Here is a 20,140-nt window from a genome sequence, read left to right on the forward strand (position 1 = left end):
CCTACACAGCATTGCTACAGTCAGGGAACTCGCTGTCAGTGAGCACATGCGTAGGACAGGAAGAGCAGGCATGAGCCTCAGTTTTAGCTGTGCGCATGCTCTCAAAATTACAAGGAGCGAGAGGACCACTGGGGTAAAACCGGAATCCTGATTTCACTGTTGGGCAGAGTGACAGCATGGATCCGAAGAGTAGAAGAAACTGCCTGCGGGCCCATTTGTTCATTTGCACCTGTGGTGCTTCAGAGCTGGTTCAGATTTGATGCTAAATAATAATGTTAATGAATGGAACTCGCTGCACCCCATGATGGGTTTCTCTAGCTTACCTTCCTTTCCTCCTTTTTCAGCTCTTCCATTTTTAAAGCTCTAAGTGACAATGGGACCTAAGAAACTGACTGGAGGCTCGTAGAGGATCTGAGTCATAACCCAAGGGACCTCTGAGCATACTGGCTGCCTTCCTAAGCGACACTTCCAGATGCTCTGAAAGCTCAATTCAAATGGGCAGTGAGCGTACAGAAAGCTGCCCATGGGTAAAAGAACACAGAACAAAGTTTATGAGAGTGCTTAGAATCTCACTCCAAACTCTGCAAGAATGTCGGAAAACTTGCTGCAGATGAACGGAGGGCAAGAGGGGGAGGTCTGGCCAAAGGGGGATCTGGCCAAAACTATCAACTGAGTGGAGAGACAAGGGTGGGCTTGACTGCGCCCTTGGAGGTGGGGGGTGGGGGAGTGAGGGAGGAGTAGAGGAGTGGGGGGTGGTTTGTGTGTGGCTGAGGGGCGTGGCTTGGCTGCAGGGCGCGGTGGGGCTTGGTTATAGGGTGGCTGGCCCTGGATAGTCCAGGACCCAGAAACAATCTACAGGGCTTGGCTCAAGTAATCTGCAGCGCCTGCCTCTTCTTAATAGAATTTAATTTTAAAGTCAGATACTTTGTTGTCTCTCTGGGAAGAATAGTTAATTCTACCAGGCCATGCTGTCACTTTAAATAATCAGTGAGAATTTCAAGGAAAAAGATCAATTCTGAGAGGAAATCACTTTTGGGTAACTAGAAACAATCTTATTTTAGGCGTGTGGGGTAATCCGAACAGAAGATGTTATTGCGTGAATTTGAGATTCCCTTTTGCTATATTACCCTACTTTTATCCAAGCATGCTTGCAGACCTAATTTTATTTTTAATATATCTATGTTTCCACGCGTGGGTCCACTGGAAGTTTGATTCATTTATTCGGGTAGATAATACATTTGTAATCTGAAAATTCAGTTAGCACGCCACACCAAAAAAAAAAAAAAAAAAAAAAAATCAGCCCGCTAAATTCTACCTAGAAAAACAAGACTGTCAGCATGCAATTCTTTTACCCTTCCGAATTCTTTCCTCCTCCTTCAGGATCCCCTGAATGTGGGCTGCTCCCACAAGGTACTCGGTCGCCATCACAGATCCCAGCAGCTGCTGTTTCCTCCACTGAGCTCTCAGGACAGCTTCTCACCACACAGGGCTTAAGCAGAGATTTTAACACACAAGAAGTATGAAATCCCCTTACTTTAAACCCTCCAATGAAAAGGAACCTCCAGATTAAGAGAGAATAAAGTGACTATCAACCAGGCGCAGGACACGAAGGCTTCCTCGTATTCCGATCCGAGCGAAGTAGAATGAAAGCTACGCACACAGCCTCCTCTTGCACACAGCCACAGTGTTTGATCATCAGAGTGCAGCTTTTAAGGAACTATTCAGTGATCCGGTGTGATATACACTGAATTATTTATGTGGGAAAGAAACAGAATTAAGAGTGTTGCAGGACAATTGTGGGGAGGGACGCTTTGCTGGCAGGCATCTCCCATGGCCTAGATGAAGCTCTAGGTAAATCCTGCCGGGTGGTGCAGACTTGAATCCCAGTACTGGGGGTGGGGGGTGGGGGTGGGGGGATGGACGGAGGCAGTAGGGAGAGAGAGCAGTTCAAGGTGATCCTCAGTTACATAACGGGTTTGATGTCAGCCTGCGAGTACACCGGACTCTATCTCAAAAAACAAGACACGATAAAATAACATCGAGATGGGCGGAGTTTGGGTGAAATAAAAGTGCTTATTGGAGGTGGGCAATGCCTACACAAGATTCCTGTTGCTTTTTTTTTTTTAAACAATAGTTGTTAAACACATCGACAGATAAAGACCTCCATTGACTCCCCTGTGGACCTTGGGTAAAATCCAAGGCCTGACAGCTTTCAAGGTCTCATCCCTAGGCTCTCCCTGGTCTCGTCCAGCATATTGCTTTCTGTAGTACTCATGTAGGCTCTTTCCTGGCCTTTTCTTAGGGCTTGTTCTGCCCTTCTCCCAGAGCACGGATTATGCAGGTGGTTATCTGGGAGTTTCTGCAGAGTCTGACTGTCCTGTCCCTCAACAGCCCTTTCCTGTCATTCTCCTGCTTCAGTTCCTCTCCACCTACTGCCTATGTGTTTTCCTGTCTATGTCAGTCTTCCTGTGACACGTGGCCCTTTAGAGCTCCTTTGTACAAGGTTGGGGACACCACAGAGTGTGTCAGGGCAGGGGGACCGGGTAGGGGTCATTCAGCAAGTGTTTGCTGGACGAACCAACCAATGTTAAATTCTCCCTGGAATCATGCAAAATCCATTCTTGTGTGGTTGACCTTTTGTGCCTCTTGTTTCGAAGTTAAACCGAGAGGAAGAGAAAGCCATGGTCGATTGTTTTCTATGTTCTCTCCTCCCTCTGCTTCTCTCTGAAAATTGCAATAGAAAAAAAAAAAGGTGAGAGAAGACAAATGGGGGCTTCCCTTAGTGCTGCTACTTTAGACAGCAGAGGAGCAGGGGCAGGGCGGGGCAGAGAGTGGGGCAAAAGTCCTCTCTCCAGCACCTTTCTGCTTCCTTCTCTTGGCTTAAAAAGGCCTCTGGCTGGCAATAATCTGATGATTCGACAGGAAATATGCCCGTAGTCATGAAAATAGGCCTTTTCCAACTTCAAAAGTGTTGCTGTATTTTTTTTCCCTCCTTATCCCCAGCTCTGAATCATTTTCCCCAACCAAGGCCCTGGGCCTCCTCCCCAAGTCGGTTTCTTTGCATTAACATAGCTCATACACACAGTTGCTTTGGCTGTTCTAGAAAATGCCCTTAAATGTAAAACACAGATGTTGCCACAATGTTAAATCATGTCGGTCGGATGGGTAGAACATATTCTGCCTAAGGGTGCAGAGCTGCGGAAGTCAAGGGGTTAAACTCATTTTCAATTTGCGTACAGATGAATGCACCCGGCTTTCCCTTTATCTGAGAAGCCTACATCCATAGGCCCGCAATAACAAACATTCAGGAAGCTGCATTCAATGTGAAATTTAACAAAAGGAATTAGCCACAGTGTGTGAACAGTAACTTTAAATAGCAGAGGTGACAGGGGAGGGCGGCTGATAAAAGAAAACTGGTAATTACTATATCAGTGCCCTTTGCACACCAAGTTTCTAAACTGTATTAAGAGGTTGTTCACAACTCTGCCTACCTTTTTCTCCCATCAAAATAGAGCAAAATAAAATATAAAAGGAGGCCAGCTACGTCTCTGGATCATTTGAACAGAACAGCACCGCCAATGTAAAGTGTTCTTATACGTGGTGCAATTTCTAATTGCAAAATTTAATTGTATCAAAAAAAATCTTGTTATTTTTATAGAGCCAGCCCTGCAGAGGAGTAGCAAACTCTCCATTTCTCAGCTTTCCTGCAGAAACAGCTGGCTAGAGCTTTCCTTTTTAATATTTAATCTGAACTTTATTAATTCTTTTGGACACAAAGAGACTGGGCATCTACTGCATGGTCACCTCTCTGTGCAGAGCACAGCTCTGGGGATGTAAAGCCCACATACCGCCTTTCGGTCTCAGGCCCCCTTTGTCATCGTTTTAATTCTGCTGTGTTTTTCTTTTTAAGCTTCAGAAAGCATTGGCTGGAAACAAACACCCTGGCCCCACCGTGCACAAAGGCTGACGGAGGTTGGGTAGGAAAACAGAGGACCACAGGTAACCCAGCCACAGCCAGTAAGGCACTGGGGTCAGAAGGATGCTCAGAGCAAGCTTCTCTGTATAATGGGGGTGCACTGAGACTTTCTCCACCCATCTCCCCATCCCTGCTTCCGCTTCTGTTTTCTGTTTTCTTGATATTGTGTTCTTATTCTTAGCAAAAATATTTTTTAAAAGATTTATTACTTTTGTGTGAGTGTGAGTGTGTGTGTGTGTGTGTGTGTGTGTGTGTGTGTGTGTGTGTGTGTACTCTATATGAATACTGGCACCCACAGAGACCATATTTTCCTGCAACTGGATTTCAATGAGGTAGTTGTGAGCTGCCTGAAAAGGGTGCTGTGAGCTGAACTTGGGTCCTCTGCAAACAAACAAACAAACAAATAAACAAATAAACAATACATGCTTTTAAATGCTGAGTCACCTCTCCAGACCCCATTAGCTAAACTTCCTAGAAAGGTTGAACTACATGAGTATTCTAGTGTGAAGGACGACAGAACCAATGTGAGGCTGAGAATGTTTAGAAAAACTAACCACCTAAAGGAGGCACACGGCTCTTTGATCTCTTGAAAACCCGTCAACTGAAGGATATAGCTAAATCCCGATGATTCTAGAAAGGTAGAAGCAACACCAATGGGTCAGCGCTGTATGAAGGCTTATGAGCATGAATTCGTAGTCCAGTGTAAGAATGTTTTCAGAATTAGTTATATCTGCATGAAGGATGAAGACAGATGGGTTTCCTGATATGTTGGAGAATTGTAGGTTCCTGGGTACTGCAAAGGTGTGGGACAGACTTACCGAGGTCAGAGATGCTGCCCCAAGGATCCACTGCAACACTGGATGACTGCACGTCAGCGACGACCGACTGTCCTTGGAAACCCAGCCTGCTCTGGCCTTGCTGAGATTCGTCTCTGGGAAATGATTGGTCTGTTGGGGATGTCACTTCCCAGCATCATTGGCTTACTCTTAAGACCTGGTGACCTTTACCATGAACACAAAAGCAGAGGTGGTGTCCATCACTCCTTTGTCATAGTGGCTAGGAAGCTATTCTCCGCCTTCCTCTCTGATCTGTGATTTGAGGCTGAGTACCATGCAGCCCAGCGAACGTTGCAGTCATGGTAAGGAAGGAGGTTAGGGCCCTGAAAGCTTCTCACAGTCCGAGAACCGGCCTGGACTGACAAAGAGGCCATCTTTATACCCTCCAGTCCAGGTAGTCATTCATTGACACAGCAGTTAGCGTCATGCACCCTGACGCAGCCACCCAAACTCCTTCAAAATGGAGAGACACTGGTGATTCCAACCACTGTGGCTCATTTCTGGGATTCATAGATTACAGAACAATTTGTTTTTCAGCTTTAGTTTTACCCAGGAGAAATGTTTCTGAATCTTGAATCTGTTGTCTATCTATCTGTCTGTCTGTCTGTCTGCCTGCCTGACTGCCTATCCATCCATCCATCCATCCATCCATCCATCCATCCATCCATCCATCCACCCACCCACCCTTCTATCTATCTATCTATCTATCTATCTATCTATCTATCTATCTATCTATCTATCTATCTATCCATCCTGTCTGTCTGTCTGTCTCTTTATTGTTTTCAGCTCTAATTAAGAGGCTTTGTTTGGTCATTTTAGTTAAACCCTCTCTGACATGAATGGAAGGTCTAGCTGAACAAGCGAATGACCCTCTTGTTCGCATACATTCTGAGTTTTCAGCTGGGTTTCCTGGGCAGTGTTGGAGGCACTCCATCGCAGAATATTTTGAGATTGAAGCCCACAGAGGATAGCAGACCTCTAAATGGGACTAAGATGGCAATGTCACCAGAAACTGAAGGACAGGTAAACCATAGAGAAGCCAGAAACAGCTGCTGAGCAGCTCAGAATATTGTCTCCCAGTTTCTCCAAAGCAGCCAAGGGCCTGAGCTGAGAAACCAGATTTCTTCTGGGTGCACATCACTCTTTCCCCTCCCTTGAAGGACACTGAATTTCCATAAAACCACAAAGGCCAAAAGTATGCTCAAGACCAAAATAGCACTGTGCTGAACAAACAAACAAACAAACAAACAACAACACCCCCACCCCCATAACCTTGGTTAAACACACAGAGTGTTGCTCCATGATTCATGGCCATTAAGTGCTAATGCACTGGGGATGCTATGGTGGAATATGTGGGCCCCCTTTTGAATATAGGACCTGGGGCAACAAGAACATAACCCTTGGTTGACAAGTGGGGTAATGGAGCAGAACACAGTTCCGATGCAGGCATGTTGATTTCCTGTGCTCTGCTCAGCTGGGTTCTAAGAATGTCCGTACGGAACTCAAACCTCCATCCCCAGCCAGATTCCTACGGAGGGAGGGGACAGGAGGGACGGATGGCCAGCTTGTTTTGCTCCTGTGTGCTCAGTCTAATCTGTACATATGTGCAGATCCATATTTAGAATTTGTCTAGGCAGAGAGTGGTGAGCCACAGAAGCTCTTGCTTGTCACTTGAAAGATGCCGGGGAGTTGCACGCCAAGCTCTTATCAGGAGCCTGTTTCTCTTCCTCCCCGCAGATCTGCTAGGACAGAATTCTCCCGATGTGGAAATGAAAGCTGTACGTCTGTCAAGGACATGGGACATTTGTGTCCTTTGTCCACCAGTTTCTGTCATACTGGCAGGCAGATGCAAGGCTCGTGTGGGGCAGTGGTGGGTCAATAATGTCAATATGGGTTTGAGTTTACATCCAGCTTTTCTCTGACTAAAGAGAGAGCTTTTATGTATAATTAAGGCTTGGGAAATGGTGTCAGCACTTTCCTTCAAGAGGAAAAAAAAATGAGTGAGGGCAGACGCTAGATGGGCGGAGTCTGTGACCTTTCTCTTGGGTAATGTGGATGTGGTAACTCCAGGCTGTGCTGCTTGATGCCCTGGAGACGTGAAATGTTCTATTCGAATGACTGTGTCCAACAGCCCCTCCCCATTCAGGGTTTGCTGCTGCACCTCTCTGAGGAGTCCTAAATTTCAGAGACAGTCTAGTTACGGCTATGTTCTCAAGCGCCAAGTCCCTCATTGCTCTGAACACCACCATGATGTGACCTGTCACCTCCATTCCAACAGTCTGAGAATAGCCCTGCCCTGGCGGCCTCCGTGTCCTTCATGCTTAGCTATGAGTGCCTCTGGCTGCCCAGAACTGAGGCTGTGGGTCTCGGACTCGGGAAGGGCCAGCATCCTCAGTGAGCACCTCTGTCTGTACCGCACACAGCGACATGATTCCAGAGCACCTCAGAGAGGGATGTGAGCTTCTCAGAAGTCACTGTGGTAGTGATTCCTAAGCTCTTCCTCAGATCTGGTGACCCCCCAAGTACCCTTCCATATCATTCTCCTGGCTCCCCCTAGTGGCCCAGGGGACCCCAACCAGAAAGTTTTATTACAGTTTTTTGAGATTATAATATAATTACATCATCTCCCTCTTCTTGCCAAACCTTCCCACTTGCTTTATAAGTTCATCATCTGCCTAAGGAGATGCCTGACAAGCCTGATTCTATACCACTTGTGTGGGCAACTGGATCCACCCTGATTCTAAAGCCCAGCATGTGTCCCCTCCTCCCATCTCTGAATGCTAAGCAAATTTTTTTTTTTTTTTTTTTTTTTTTTTTTTTTGGCTAGGAACCTTGGGGGATAGCTTGCCTTTGAGGTTGGGTTGGGAAATCTTGTCTTTCTGTTTGTTTTGTTTTTAAAGACAACAATGAGCCCACACTGGCCTGGACCTCATCCGGTAATGCAGGTTGGGTTCAGCTTTAAGTGATTGCCTGCCTTAGTTTCCCCCGAGTGCTCAGTAGCAGCGTGGACTACACGGGCAATCTGCTTTAGTGAGGAGTCTGAAAGCAACTGTGTCCGATGCTAGGTTTGGGGCCAATCCCAAGCCCTTCAGATTGCTGATTTTCAACATCTGTGTTAGAAAGGTTCACCAACATCACTAAAGTTTCTCTTTGTGTGTGTTGTAGCCACACAGTTCTCAAATATCCAGAAGACGTCATACCACCCCAGGGGAACCAAACTAAGCAGCGAGCGTCTCTGCCCTCATGTCGAGTACAGGTGTTAGGTCCCCAGCACGCAGATGCTGCTGAGAATTTGTCTATATTTTTAAAGAAAAGCAAGTTAAGATTTTTGCAAAGGAAGGTTGTAGCTCTCTGCTGCTTAGGGTACCACAGAGAAAGGGGCCAGAAACTGGTTGCCCTGGGAGTATTTTTTTTTCCTATTTAGTTGTTTTTTTCTTACCAAAGAATGAGGGGTTTTCTGTTAGACCTGTTAAAGGACCTTTGTTAGGGAATGGGTTTTTTTGTACTGGAAGGGGAGTGTGTAAGCATGGGTCCTCGTGGTTCAGGCTGGGTTCAGAGCCTGGCTCCACTGTTTTTACTGGACCATCGAATGGTCCATAGCCAATACCCATGCATCTGTGCCTTCTTCATGGGGACTGGCCCAGGTAAGCTGTGAGCCTCTTCGGACACTCCCTGCCTGACTCCACATAGACTGTTCCTACAGGAAATGAAGACAGGACGCAAGTCTATACCTCTGACCTTTCATTTGGGCACATTAGTGCTTCACAATTTTGACAAAGATAAGTTAACATGGGTTTGGAAAATTAGAAAAAGGTTTTCCTGCCGTGCAGCTCCCTTCTCACTGAGTGCCAGTTCGAGCTTGCGTTCTCGCACGCTCTCTCTCTCTCGCTCAGTGCCGGCTGATGCAACTGTTTGAAACCAGAGGCGTCTATGGTTGGGTCAGGGTATGCTTTATTTGTAGAAGGCTGACTAAATCTTGACCCCAGCTATCTTGGGAAGCTGCAAGTGGCCGTATGAGAGGAGATTCAGGCTCAAGCCCAGCTCCTAGAAGAGAGGTGTTTATAGAGAATGATGGTACTAGTCTTGGAGACTTCTGTAAGAAAACTAGGCTTTGAATAGCTGTGTGTGTGTGGGGGGGGGGGGGGCTGAACCCAGGGAAGGGGTCCCTGGCAGTGGGGTGGGGAAGACAGGCTGTATGAACCAAAACGTAAGGAAACTGGCTGTGAATTACTGAGTAGGGAACACACGCGTGCATGCATGGGCAGGTGCGTGCGCACACACACACACACACACACACACACACACACACACACACACACACAGACAGACATTGATGGTTTGCCCATGTCTAACATTCCACAAACATTAAATGCAACGGTGGGAGAGTGGGAGACATATACTTTAAATAGAAGCCAGAGATATATTCTGTTCGGTTCCATGCCTGTGATGATGCTGTATTCACTATTTAATTCACCCACCTGAAAGGAGCTGTGGGAAGCCTATGCTCACAGGGACCAGATGTGGTCTCTCAGGGTCCTTCAGCTCAGGGAACACATTGTGGTCACAGGCTCCTTCTCTTTGTATGTCCTGGCCATTGCTCTCCCTGGCCAAACCTACCATATTTTCCACAGGACACAGACACGATGCGCCATTTTGAAGGAGAAGGAACAAAACCAGAAGTCAGGTTGGAGGGCATCCATCTTGTCTGGGTGTCAGAAGAGAGGGAGTTAGTGTCCTGTCTCAATTTGCCATCAGATCACACACCCCTACCTTAAAACGAAGAACGGAAATAGTGCTTTTTGTTTCTTCAGAGACCCCCTCCTTGATACTGGCATAAACTCACATGTACAGGCTTACCTGCTGCAGCCCCCTCTCTCTGGACCCCATGTGTACTGCATGTCCACCAGGCTGCTCACAGGTGTTCCGCAAATGGTGAAATAAATTCGGTGGTTTTTGGTTGTCGTTGGCTTTGGCACAATGCTGGGATTGGGAACGCAGGACCCCCTGGTAATTTCAGTCACTTTTATCGCCCAAATATGGCGCTTTGACAGCTGAAACGTCTTATGAGAATAGCACTTAAATGTGCAACGCGCCATAAATACGCGGAGTGCGACAGCCAGGAAGCTGTGCTAATCGCGGCTTTGATGTCCCACGAACTACTGTAGCTGGCAGTTCTATTGCTTCTGAAGGCCTCTTTGGACTTAGCAGACACTGCTCAGTAGATCCAGTTTTCCACTCCTCCCCTCACGAGGACAGCTGTCATCCCTGACTCAAAGGAAAAATCCTTTCCGCGCCCTTGCCTGGCCACAACCTTTTCCTGGCCATACTCCCAGGAGCCTCACGCTTCCTCCCTGACAGGGAGTGGCAGAGGGTGAGGCTTGGCTGGAGCCAGCCAGACTTTCCCAAAGTTCTGTGTCATTTACCACCTTGTCCTGCAGCAACATGCTATTTTTAATTTCTGGCGACTGGTACTCTTGATTGGCCGGAACAAGAAATGGAAGTTCAGTTTGACTTGAGTAACTGGGAGAATGGTCCTTCCCACAGAACGTGCAGCCGGAAAGCTGAAAATTCTCTATGGAAGCATGGGTAGTCCACCCTAGTTTCCTCTGTACTTAGAAGCTGCCAGTAAGGAGCCCGAGTGCTTTTGTCTGATAAGAGCCTTGATCTTTGGATCCCACCGTCATTACAGAGTGCAGAAAAGCCACAAAGTGTGTCTGCTGTCTGTAACTTAACTAGGTTTCAGAGCGTCCCAGAACTGCAGACTCAATCCCTCAGCTCTCGGGTCCAGGAGCGCCCTCTTGTGGGAGAAAGCGCTTTTGCCTGAAATTTCTATTAGCCGTTTTTCTCCAGTTTTTAATATTTGAAAGATTCATATATGCATATAACATGCTTTGATAACGTTTCCTCCAATTCCTTCCCTTTATCTCTTCTTATACCCCCACTTTTCTTTCTCTACCTAATGCTTCTTGATTTTAAACTTAGTGAGCCCACCCAGTGCTGTATGGGCGTGGACAGAGGACTATCCAACGAGGGCATTCTTTATTATTTTTATTTTGATTTAAATGTTTACTCAAGTTATATCTCTGGAATAAAAATATTAGTTTATAGTTTTGAAGAGTAAAAGACCTGAGATACTGGTGGGTTTATTATTCTAGCCAATACCATCAGTACGTGTATCTATCTTAGGGTTTCATTGTTGCGAAGCGACACCATGACCAAGGCAACTCTTAAAAGGACAGCATTTGATTGGGGCTGGCTTACAGGTTCAGAGGTTCAGCCCATTAACATCATGGCAGGAAACATGGCACCATCCAGGCAGACATGGTGCTGGAGAAAGAGCAGAGAGATCTACACAGGGATTGGCAGGCAGCAGGAAGTGGATGTGACACCAGACCTGGCTTGAGCATTTTAGACCTTAAAACCCGCCCCCTAGTGACACACTTCCTCCAACAATGACTCGCCTCCTAACAGCCACTCCCTACGGGGGCCATTTTTACTTAAACTATCACACTCTCTATTCTTTTCTGATGTAGGCTTTTCACAAGCAACCCAAAAGTGAGCCTTTCTTCTGAAAAGGATTCTGATGTGAAGGGGTCCTTTACACCTATCTCAAACACACATTTTGTTTCTTTATCCATTTGCTTGACAGAGGAGTTACTATACAGGTTGTGCTGTATCTATTTAATCTGTACACTTCGAGGAAACTGGGCTCTAATCTATATACCCTGAGGATACCTACCCCACAATCAAAGACCCAGCACTTCCACAGCCTTGAACATCCTTGTGTTCTGTTGCATTCTGCTGCTATCACATGTGGATGCTCAGTGTGCAGTCTGTCATCTTCGCGTCTGAAAGCACACGGTGCTGTGCTGCTGACCGTAGACATGTCACTGATCGATCATCACTTCTCAGAACTTCTCATGCCCACTGTCTCATGCCCCTGGCCTCAGTCCCCGACAGCCAGTTCCTCTTCTTCTGTTCCTATGAATATTGCTACCTCAATGCATCCTATCTTGTAAGGAAGTTTGTAGTCTGCTTATAAGTCTGTCTCTGTCTGTTAAAAAACCTCACCTCACAGTGCCTAGGCATCTTGTCACCTAGACATCACCGTTGTCCAGCTCTTTTAGTTTCAAGCTTACATCTAAACAGAGACCTAATGGTCCTCCTAGGATGTGGACCATCCTGCACTCTTTTTCCTTTCCTTTTAAGACTTAGCACTAAGGGTTCTTGCCTCATGCTTGGCTTTCAGTAAGCCTCAGTTGATACTTGTGAGTTGGATTTGAACTGTCCCTCTGGATTCAAACGCTGTAAAATAGCGGCCAGACACCTTGAGGGCAGCTCTTCAATGGACTGGCCACCTTCCACTGAGCCTCGTACATAGCAGGTGGTGTCAGATCCACTCTATTCTTATCCCCTCAATGTGCATCGAGACCTCCATTGTACATGCCCGGAGGCATCTGAAACGTACTCTCCTGAAAGTGCTGAAGGGCTCCAGAGTTTAATTTTCCTGTGCATCTTACTTTTTAAATCTTGAGGTCAGTTAGGGTCTTGGCATTTTACAATTGTCACTTAGGAGCTTGTCGACTCAGTGGAATGACTTGTCTTGGCTCCTGCACTGATAACCCCCTTCCCTCCTCCAGTTAACAGAAGAATCCAAAGTTGCAAGGCTCTGTGTACCGGGAGAAGATGAATTGCCACAAACTTTGTGGATGAAAAAAAAAAAACTACCATCAATTTGTAAGGATGGATACAATTTAGAAAAAAGAAGAACCAGTGCAAAGCTATTTTGTATTTGCTCAGAAGTTGAAAGGAGAATTTAAAACCACATGGAGTCCCCAAGGCACCGATTAATAGCCTATTCCGTGTGTTTGATTCTTGCAAAGTGAAGATATTATGCTACAGAGTCTCCTAAAATTAAGGAGATGTGGATAAAAAAAAATCACATGCGATTTACACATTCTTCAGTCTCTCTGTGAAGTTTCTGAGCCTCCAAGCCTTTCTGTTATTTATTTATTTATTGCCTGTATTGGTGTCAAGAGAGAGGTATGCTCACATTTTAACTCCAACTGTTAGTTTTTCCCCCTAGGCTGGAAAACAAGCCAAATGGTCTAATATTCTTGTTTTTCTGCGAACAAAATAATAAAAAAAAGTAATAATAATCTTAGTTGGTCTGTCTTTGTCTCTGTGCCCATAGCTTATCACATCAAAGATGGATAAGCTTGGCAAGGACCCCCAGGAAGCTGTTCATCTCTGTCTGCTCTGCAAGTTGCAGCTCAGGGCTATGATGCCCCGCGCGGTCCTTCCCTTCAGCCCTTGCTTCTGTCTCTGCTGCTTTCCCCTTCCTCCTCTTTCTCTTGGCTTCACATTTTTCTTCCCATTTGAGAATCAGCTCTAGTTCAGTCTCACCACAGGCAACTCTCATAACTTTCCTGCCATGGGGACATCTCAAATGTTAGGAGACTACCTCGTGCTCTGGCCAGCACGTCTCCCTTGTGACTCCGAGGACCAGATAAGAAATGCTGTATCTTCTTCATCGTGAATTAGCACCGTTCCCAGATCCTGGGTGGAGCACAGAGAACAATGATGCCAGGACCTGGTCTAGCCTGAGATCACATACACTGGCATGGACCCTTCTTGTCTGGGTCACAGTCCTCTCTGCTAGTCAGAATGTTGCCCTGCTGCTTTGATATCTTTCTTTTTTTTTTTTTTTTGATATCTTTCTATTGGTTAGTCTACTCACCCCTGACAAAAAATTCTGATTAAATTGACTTGATCAAGGGTTACATGGGTGTTCACTATGATGGGGAAGCACAGAGATGGAGCACAAAGTGCTGGTGTCATGTGTCTGCTGCAGTCAGCCGAGAGCAATGAATGTTGGTTCTTGGCACTTTCTTCCTTTCTTACATTGTCTGGAATTCTGGTTGGTGGAATCATACTTCCCACATTGAAGGAGAGTCTATTTTGTAGATGCCCTCACAGACAGGTCTGGGTGCATCTCCCAGGAGATTCCAAATTCAGGCAAGCTGATGGAACAGATTGAGCCCTGAGGAGTCTAAGGGGCAGAATAGATGAGGGTTGTGGACGTAAGAATAACAGAGGCTGAAGTGCTAACACTAAACCCTTTGCAGAGCCAAACTGCAGCTGCAGAGATGTTAGCCTTGTCTCTGCTCTCCCGACTGGGTTTTGATATTGGAACTTGCTGCATTTGTCTGTGTTGCTCCAAGTGGCATGGGTTGGGCAACTTGAAAGAAGATTATCTTCTCATGTTCTGGAGGTTGGAAGTATAATATGGCAGAGATACCACCCCATAATGTGTCATCCCATGGTGGGAAATAGTATTTTAGGGCATGGAGAGATGGATCAGTGGTTAAGAGCACCTGCTGTTCTTGCAGACGACCTGAGTTTCATTCCCAGCACCATCATGAGGCAGCTTGAAACACCTGTAACTCCAGCTCCAGAAGACCAGACCGTTTTCTGGATTTGGTGTGCATCTGTCCACATGTGCATGTGTGCAAACATACACACACTACACTAGCAGAAGACAAACATACACGCGTACACTAAACACATACATACGCTTACATACAGGACACAAACATTATACACACAGAGAATACATATACACATACTATGTGTATAATTTATATCTGTAATGTCTGTGTGTTTAATACAGAATACATACATACACATATACACACTATACACACATAGAACACACATATGCACAAACACATTATACACATACAGAACACACACATATACACTTACATGCACACAATACACACACTTATACACACGTACACACTTATACACACATTTACACTTACTTGATCAGACACGCACACACTCAATATATACACATATACATGCATACATGTGCATATACACATGCACACACATACATATGCATATAATTCATACACAGACACACATACACACTACACATATGTGCACACATATACACATACACAGGCATAAACACACTTGCACACATCCACACACACATGCATGCCTACATGCACACACATATACACATAAATAAAATAGATCTTTATAAAAAGGTTTTATGTTGTGTTTTATGTTTGTTCCTGCTATGTGTCAATCATCTTGAAAGTGTATTTTAAGTATGCACCTACTATATGTCAATCACTTTGAAGAGCAAAATAGTTAAAAATCAAGAAATCATTTGACCTGCCTGGGAGAAGGTCATGACCCAAGGCAAGAGACATATGTGTTGACAGATAGCTTCTACAGAGCACAGGCTAGTATCAGCTGTGTGTGAAGGATGAGCATCCACTCCAAAGCTTTAGTACCACTTGGCACACATAGGACTTCCCTGGAATATAATTGTGACATCTTACCATTGAGACACTCTTGGGAATTTACATACCTTCAGGGTTCTAAAAATATCCTTCTACTTTATCTTGAATTTTTCACTTTTAACTGAGGAAGCATGTATTGGGTACTGTAGATGTAGCAAGCATGGTACCAGCTGCTTGGAACCAAATGAAGAATTGATTTCCTTTTAATCAAGCTCTACCCTTGCAGAGGAGATGAACACTAACAGCGGGTTCAACAGTGGTTGACTCTTACAATACAGACCTAGCGGGGAACAGGAGGGAGAGCTGTGCAGACTGTGGGTGTGAAGATCCTGTAGGAGACCCAGAACTGAAAAACTAAAATAAAGGTTGGAGGCATACCCCTTGCCTAACATGTACAAGGCCAAGAGTTGAATCCCCAGCCCTTCATAAAGTAGAAGAGCAGAAATAAGAACTGAAAGTGGTGCGTTCCTTTAGTGTTAAAGTATCTCCAATATTCTGTAGCTACTTAAACTTAGTCACTCCCGGTGGTTTGAGACCTTGGTGTAAGCTGTTCTTAATCCTAACAGTGATTCTATGAGGTGTAGGTATCATCTCACATTGCATATGAGGAAGCCAATGCATAGGTTAAAATGGGACAACTGGTAAACCAAGATGCCTCTATCTATGGCGTTTTCCTTCACTCCACTAATACAACTCTAGTGGGGGACATTTGGAGAGATGAAGGCAGAAGGGAGTGAGGAAGTGGAGGGGTGGAGGAGCTTGCAGACCAGATCTCCAATGACAAGAGGGGCAGGGGACCAAGGGGCTTATTCAAAGACTGTCATTCTAAACCTCATTTATGGATGCAAAGGGGATTTCCCCCTGCCGGGTCCTGTCTGATTCAAGATATGCAGTTACCAGCATGAGGACTTGGAGGATGGTGTCTATCAAAGGCATGGGTGTTGTGAGTCTTCCCTCCCAGAACACGAGGCATGCCAGAGCCAGTTTCTCTAAATAACAGGGAACAGTGGGAACTGTGTGGAATCTGAGACTATGAATGTAGCAGAGTAGCTGTGACAGTGTGTCGTCCTGTCAGTGAAACCCAGCTGCACAAACACAGACATGGCAAGACTGTTCAAATAGTCACATGTGTGAAACAGTCTTAAAGGTGGTGACAGTGTTTATATGGAGAATGGCCAGGGGAGGGAGGTCATTCGGTGTTAACTCATAGCCACAGGCACTCAGTCTTGTCCTGTTAGCTAGCTTCCATAGAAACAGGAGGGGCTGGATATTATGGACCAGGAAACTGCAAGGTTAAATGTAATCAGAAATCAGCTCCTGCTTGATCAGGAGACTGAAGGTGACAGTGACTGGGAGCCAGTCTGGATGAAAGAAAGGCAAGCAGGGGCCTGAGATCTAACCCCATGAACTAAAGGGCCACCATCATGGAGAAGAAAGATTCCAGCCCCACTTGGAGCTCCAGAGGTCAGAACTGGCTTCTCGGGGAGAAATGAAGAAGGGCTTTCACTTGGTAACAGGGAAGAATGTTTTAGCAATTAAAGCTGCCCAGTGACCGAATGGGCTGCCTCAGACAGTTGGAATGGGAACCATGACCTACTTTGAGAAAATTTAATTACCAGGGAATGCTCAAGTGCTCAGCTCATTTCCGTTTCCTTCTCAAGAAGTTAAAAGTAACGTTGAGCCGTGTTTACCAATATTTGATCTTGTGACAGTGTCTTTCTTAGATTGTGTGATTGGTTTGGATGCTACAGCTTAAGAAATCTTTAAAGCATAAGCATGGGGATCTTTGGTAGACTTAGGTGTGATGGTCTAGTGGACAGATACCAATGTTTATTTGTTAAGAAAAACATGGGGTCACTGATACAAGCTACTATTTTTCGAGGAAAGTTGACATGGAGATCGAAAAAGGCCAAGCATGGTGGCAATACATTTGTAAACCTAGCACTACGAGCCTGAGGTAGGGGAGTAGGAGCCAAACACTAGTCATGGCTATGTAGTGAGATTAAGGTGAGTCTGGGCTACAGAGAGGCTGTTTTAAAGCCAAATCAACAGAAACATAGAAATGCTTCTGACCTCATACATCTCTCCCTGTTCTACTGTTGTAACTGATTGCCCGTTTCTATTCTAGATGTTCATTTTCTTCAGGATGGTAATTCTGTCCATCTCCTGTAACACACCGAACCACACTCACCATTCAGTTAAATTACTGTTTAAATAGTAGAATGAAAAAAGTTTGTTAAATGTATCCAAGCAGAATGTAAGCAAACTGATATAATAAAGGAATAAGAAAATGTTTCCTGAGGCTGTAATGGATTTGCATACTAGCATATAGTTTAGTTTTAGTGCAGGGTGTTTTTCCACAGTCAACTTACATCCCTGTGGCTTGTAATAGCAGATGCTACAGAGTGTGCAGGCTGTGACCTTGGTCATACAGATGTGGAATTGTGGTTCTCCGAAAGAACTGGGAGGGCAAAGCAGCCTTGTCAGATAGTGTGGGATTAGGGAGAGGTGGGGCACCTCAGCTTGGTGAGCTGTGATCTTGGACACTGCCATGTTCTCAAGGGTACTAGGAAACAGTGTCCATTCTGAAGAATGAGAAATGCCTGAAGCCTGGTGTGGTGGTAATTCCAGCATTTGGGTGGCAGAGGCTGGAGGATCATGAATGGGATGCTAGACTGTGCTAGGTAAGGAGATAGCATTTCGCTAAAGTATTGTTATTTGTGTGTAGTGAGAGCTCAGTTTGGAGAAAGCAGAGGAGATTGCAATGTACAGGAATATGTGCTCAGAACAAGGACGTGCACGTGCTGTCTGTTCTAATCTAGAAGAGCTCATTGAGCATCAGGCCATGGGCCAATCTCTCTTGCTGGCTCCTTCCCACCATAGCCATTCCAAGCATCCAGGATATCCCAGGATGCTAGTGTCAGAAAGCCATCTCAAAGCTATCAGTTCCTCTTGTCTGAGGAAAAAAAGCAAAGAATCAGAGGATTCTGTGCTGGTTAGTTTAACTGTCAACTTCTTACAACTTAGAAATACCTAGGAAGACCTCATACCAATATTATCCAAACTATTCCACAAAATTGAAACAGATGGATCACTACCGAATACCTTCTACGAAGCCACAATTACTCTTATACCTAAACCACACAAAGACACAACAAAGAAAGAGAACTTCAGACCAATTTCCCTTATGAATATCGACGCAAAAATACTCAACAAAATTCTGGCAAACCGAATCCAAGAGCACATCAAAACAATCATCCACCATGACCAAGTAGGCTTCATCCCAGGCATGCAGGGATGGTTTAATATACGGAAAACCATCAACGTGATCCATTATATAAACAAACTGAAAGAACAAAACCACAGGATCATTTCATTAGACGCTGAGAAAGCATTTGACAAAATTCAACACCCCTTCATGATAAAAGTCCTGGAGAGAATAGGAATTCAAGGCCCATACCTGAACATAGTAAAAGCCATATACAGCAAACCAGTTGCTAACATTAAACTAAATGGAGAGAAACTCGAAGCAATCCCACTAAAATCAGGGACTAGACAAGGCTGCCCACTCTCTCCCTACTTATTCAATATAGTTCTTGAAGTTCTAGCCAGAGCAATCAGACAACAAAAGGAGGTCAAGGGGATACAGATCGGAAAAGAAGAAGTCAAAATATCATTGTTTGCAGACGATATGATAGTGTATTTAAGTGATCCCAAAAGTTCCACCAGAGAACTACTAAAGCTGATAAACAACTTCAGCAAACTGGCTGGGTATAAAATTAACTCAAATAAATCAGTAGCCTTCCTCTACACAAAAGAGAAACAAGCCAAGAAAGAAATTAGGGAAACGACACCCTTCATAATAGACCCAAATAATATAAAGTACCTCGGTGTGACTTTAACCAAGCAAGTAAAAGATCTGTACAATAAGAACTACAAGACACTGAAGAAGGAAATTGAAGAAGACCTCAGAAGATGGAAAGATCTCCCATGCTCATGGATTGGCAGGATTAATATACTAAAAATGGCCATTTTACCAAAAGCAATCTACAGATTCAATGCAATCCCCATCAAAATACCAATCCAATTCTTCAAAGAGTTAGACAGAACAATTTGCAAATTCATCTGGAATAACAAAAAACCCAGGATAGCTAAAGCTATCCTCAACAATAAGAGGACTTCAGGGGGAATCACTATCCCTGAACTCAAGCAGTATTACAGAGCAATAGTGATAAAAACTGCATGGTATTGGCACAGAGACAGACAGATAGACCAATGGAATAGAATTGAAGACCCAGAAATGAACCCACACACCTATGGTCACTTGATTTTTGACAAAGGAGCCAAAACCATCCAATGGAAAAAAGATAGCATTTTCAGCAAATGGTGCTGGTTCAACAGGAGGGCAACATGTAGAAGAATGCAGATCGATCCATGCTTATCACCCTGTACAAAGCTTAAGTCCAGTGGATCAAGGACCTCCACATCAAACCAGACACACTCAAACTAATAGAAGAAAAACTAGGGAAGCATCTGGAACACATGGGCACTGGAAACAATTTCCTGAACAAAACACCAATGGCTTACGCTCTAAGATCAAGAATCGACAAATGTGATCTCATAAAACTACAAAGCTTCTGTAAGGCAAAGGACACGGTGGTTAGGACAAAACGGCAACCAACAGATTGGGAAAAGATCTTTACCAATCCTACAACAGATAGAGGCCTTATATTCAAAATATACAAAGAACTCAAGAAGTTAGACCGCAGGGAAACAAATAACCCTATTAAAAAATGGGGTTCAGAGCTAAACAAAGAATTCACAGCTGAGGAATGCCGAATGGCTGAGAAACACCTAAAGAAATGTTCAACATCTTTAGTCATAAGGGAAATGCAAATCAAAACAACCCTGAGATTTCACCTCACACCAGTGAGAATGGCTAAGATCAAAAACTCAGGGGACAACAGATGCTGGCGAGGATGTGGAGGAAGAGGAACACTCCTCCA

General features: G+C 44.8%; 1 long non-coding RNA gene across 3 annotated transcripts in view; it reads right to left on the bottom strand.

Annotated features, from left to right (window-relative positions):
• LOC102549608 (uncharacterized) overlaps window positions 1–10,542 on the bottom strand; it is a 12,864-nt gene extending 2,322 nt beyond the window's left edge. The window contains exons 1-4 of one of the 3 annotated variants that reach the window (XR_005497995.2): window positions 9,670–10,528; window positions 9,291–9,517; window positions 4,795–4,977; window positions 2,054–2,724 (exon numbers count right to left, since the gene is read on the bottom strand). This is a non-coding gene — a long non-coding RNA (uncharacterized LOC102549608). Of the gene's footprint in view, window positions 1–1,352; window positions 4,978–7,598; window positions 8,857–9,290; window positions 9,518–9,669 lie in introns of those variants that run through there. The other 2 variants (XR_005497996.2, XR_005497998.2) reach the window with 2 other exon arrangements.
• Window positions 10,543–20,140: the final 9,598 nt, after the last annotated feature.

The sequence above is a fragment of the Rattus norvegicus genome, chromosome 1 (genome assembly GCF_036323735.1).
Source record: "Rattus norvegicus strain BN/NHsdMcwi chromosome 1, GRCr8, whole genome shotgun sequence".
NCBI lineage: Eukaryota > Metazoa > Chordata > Mammalia > Rodentia > Muridae > Rattus > Rattus norvegicus.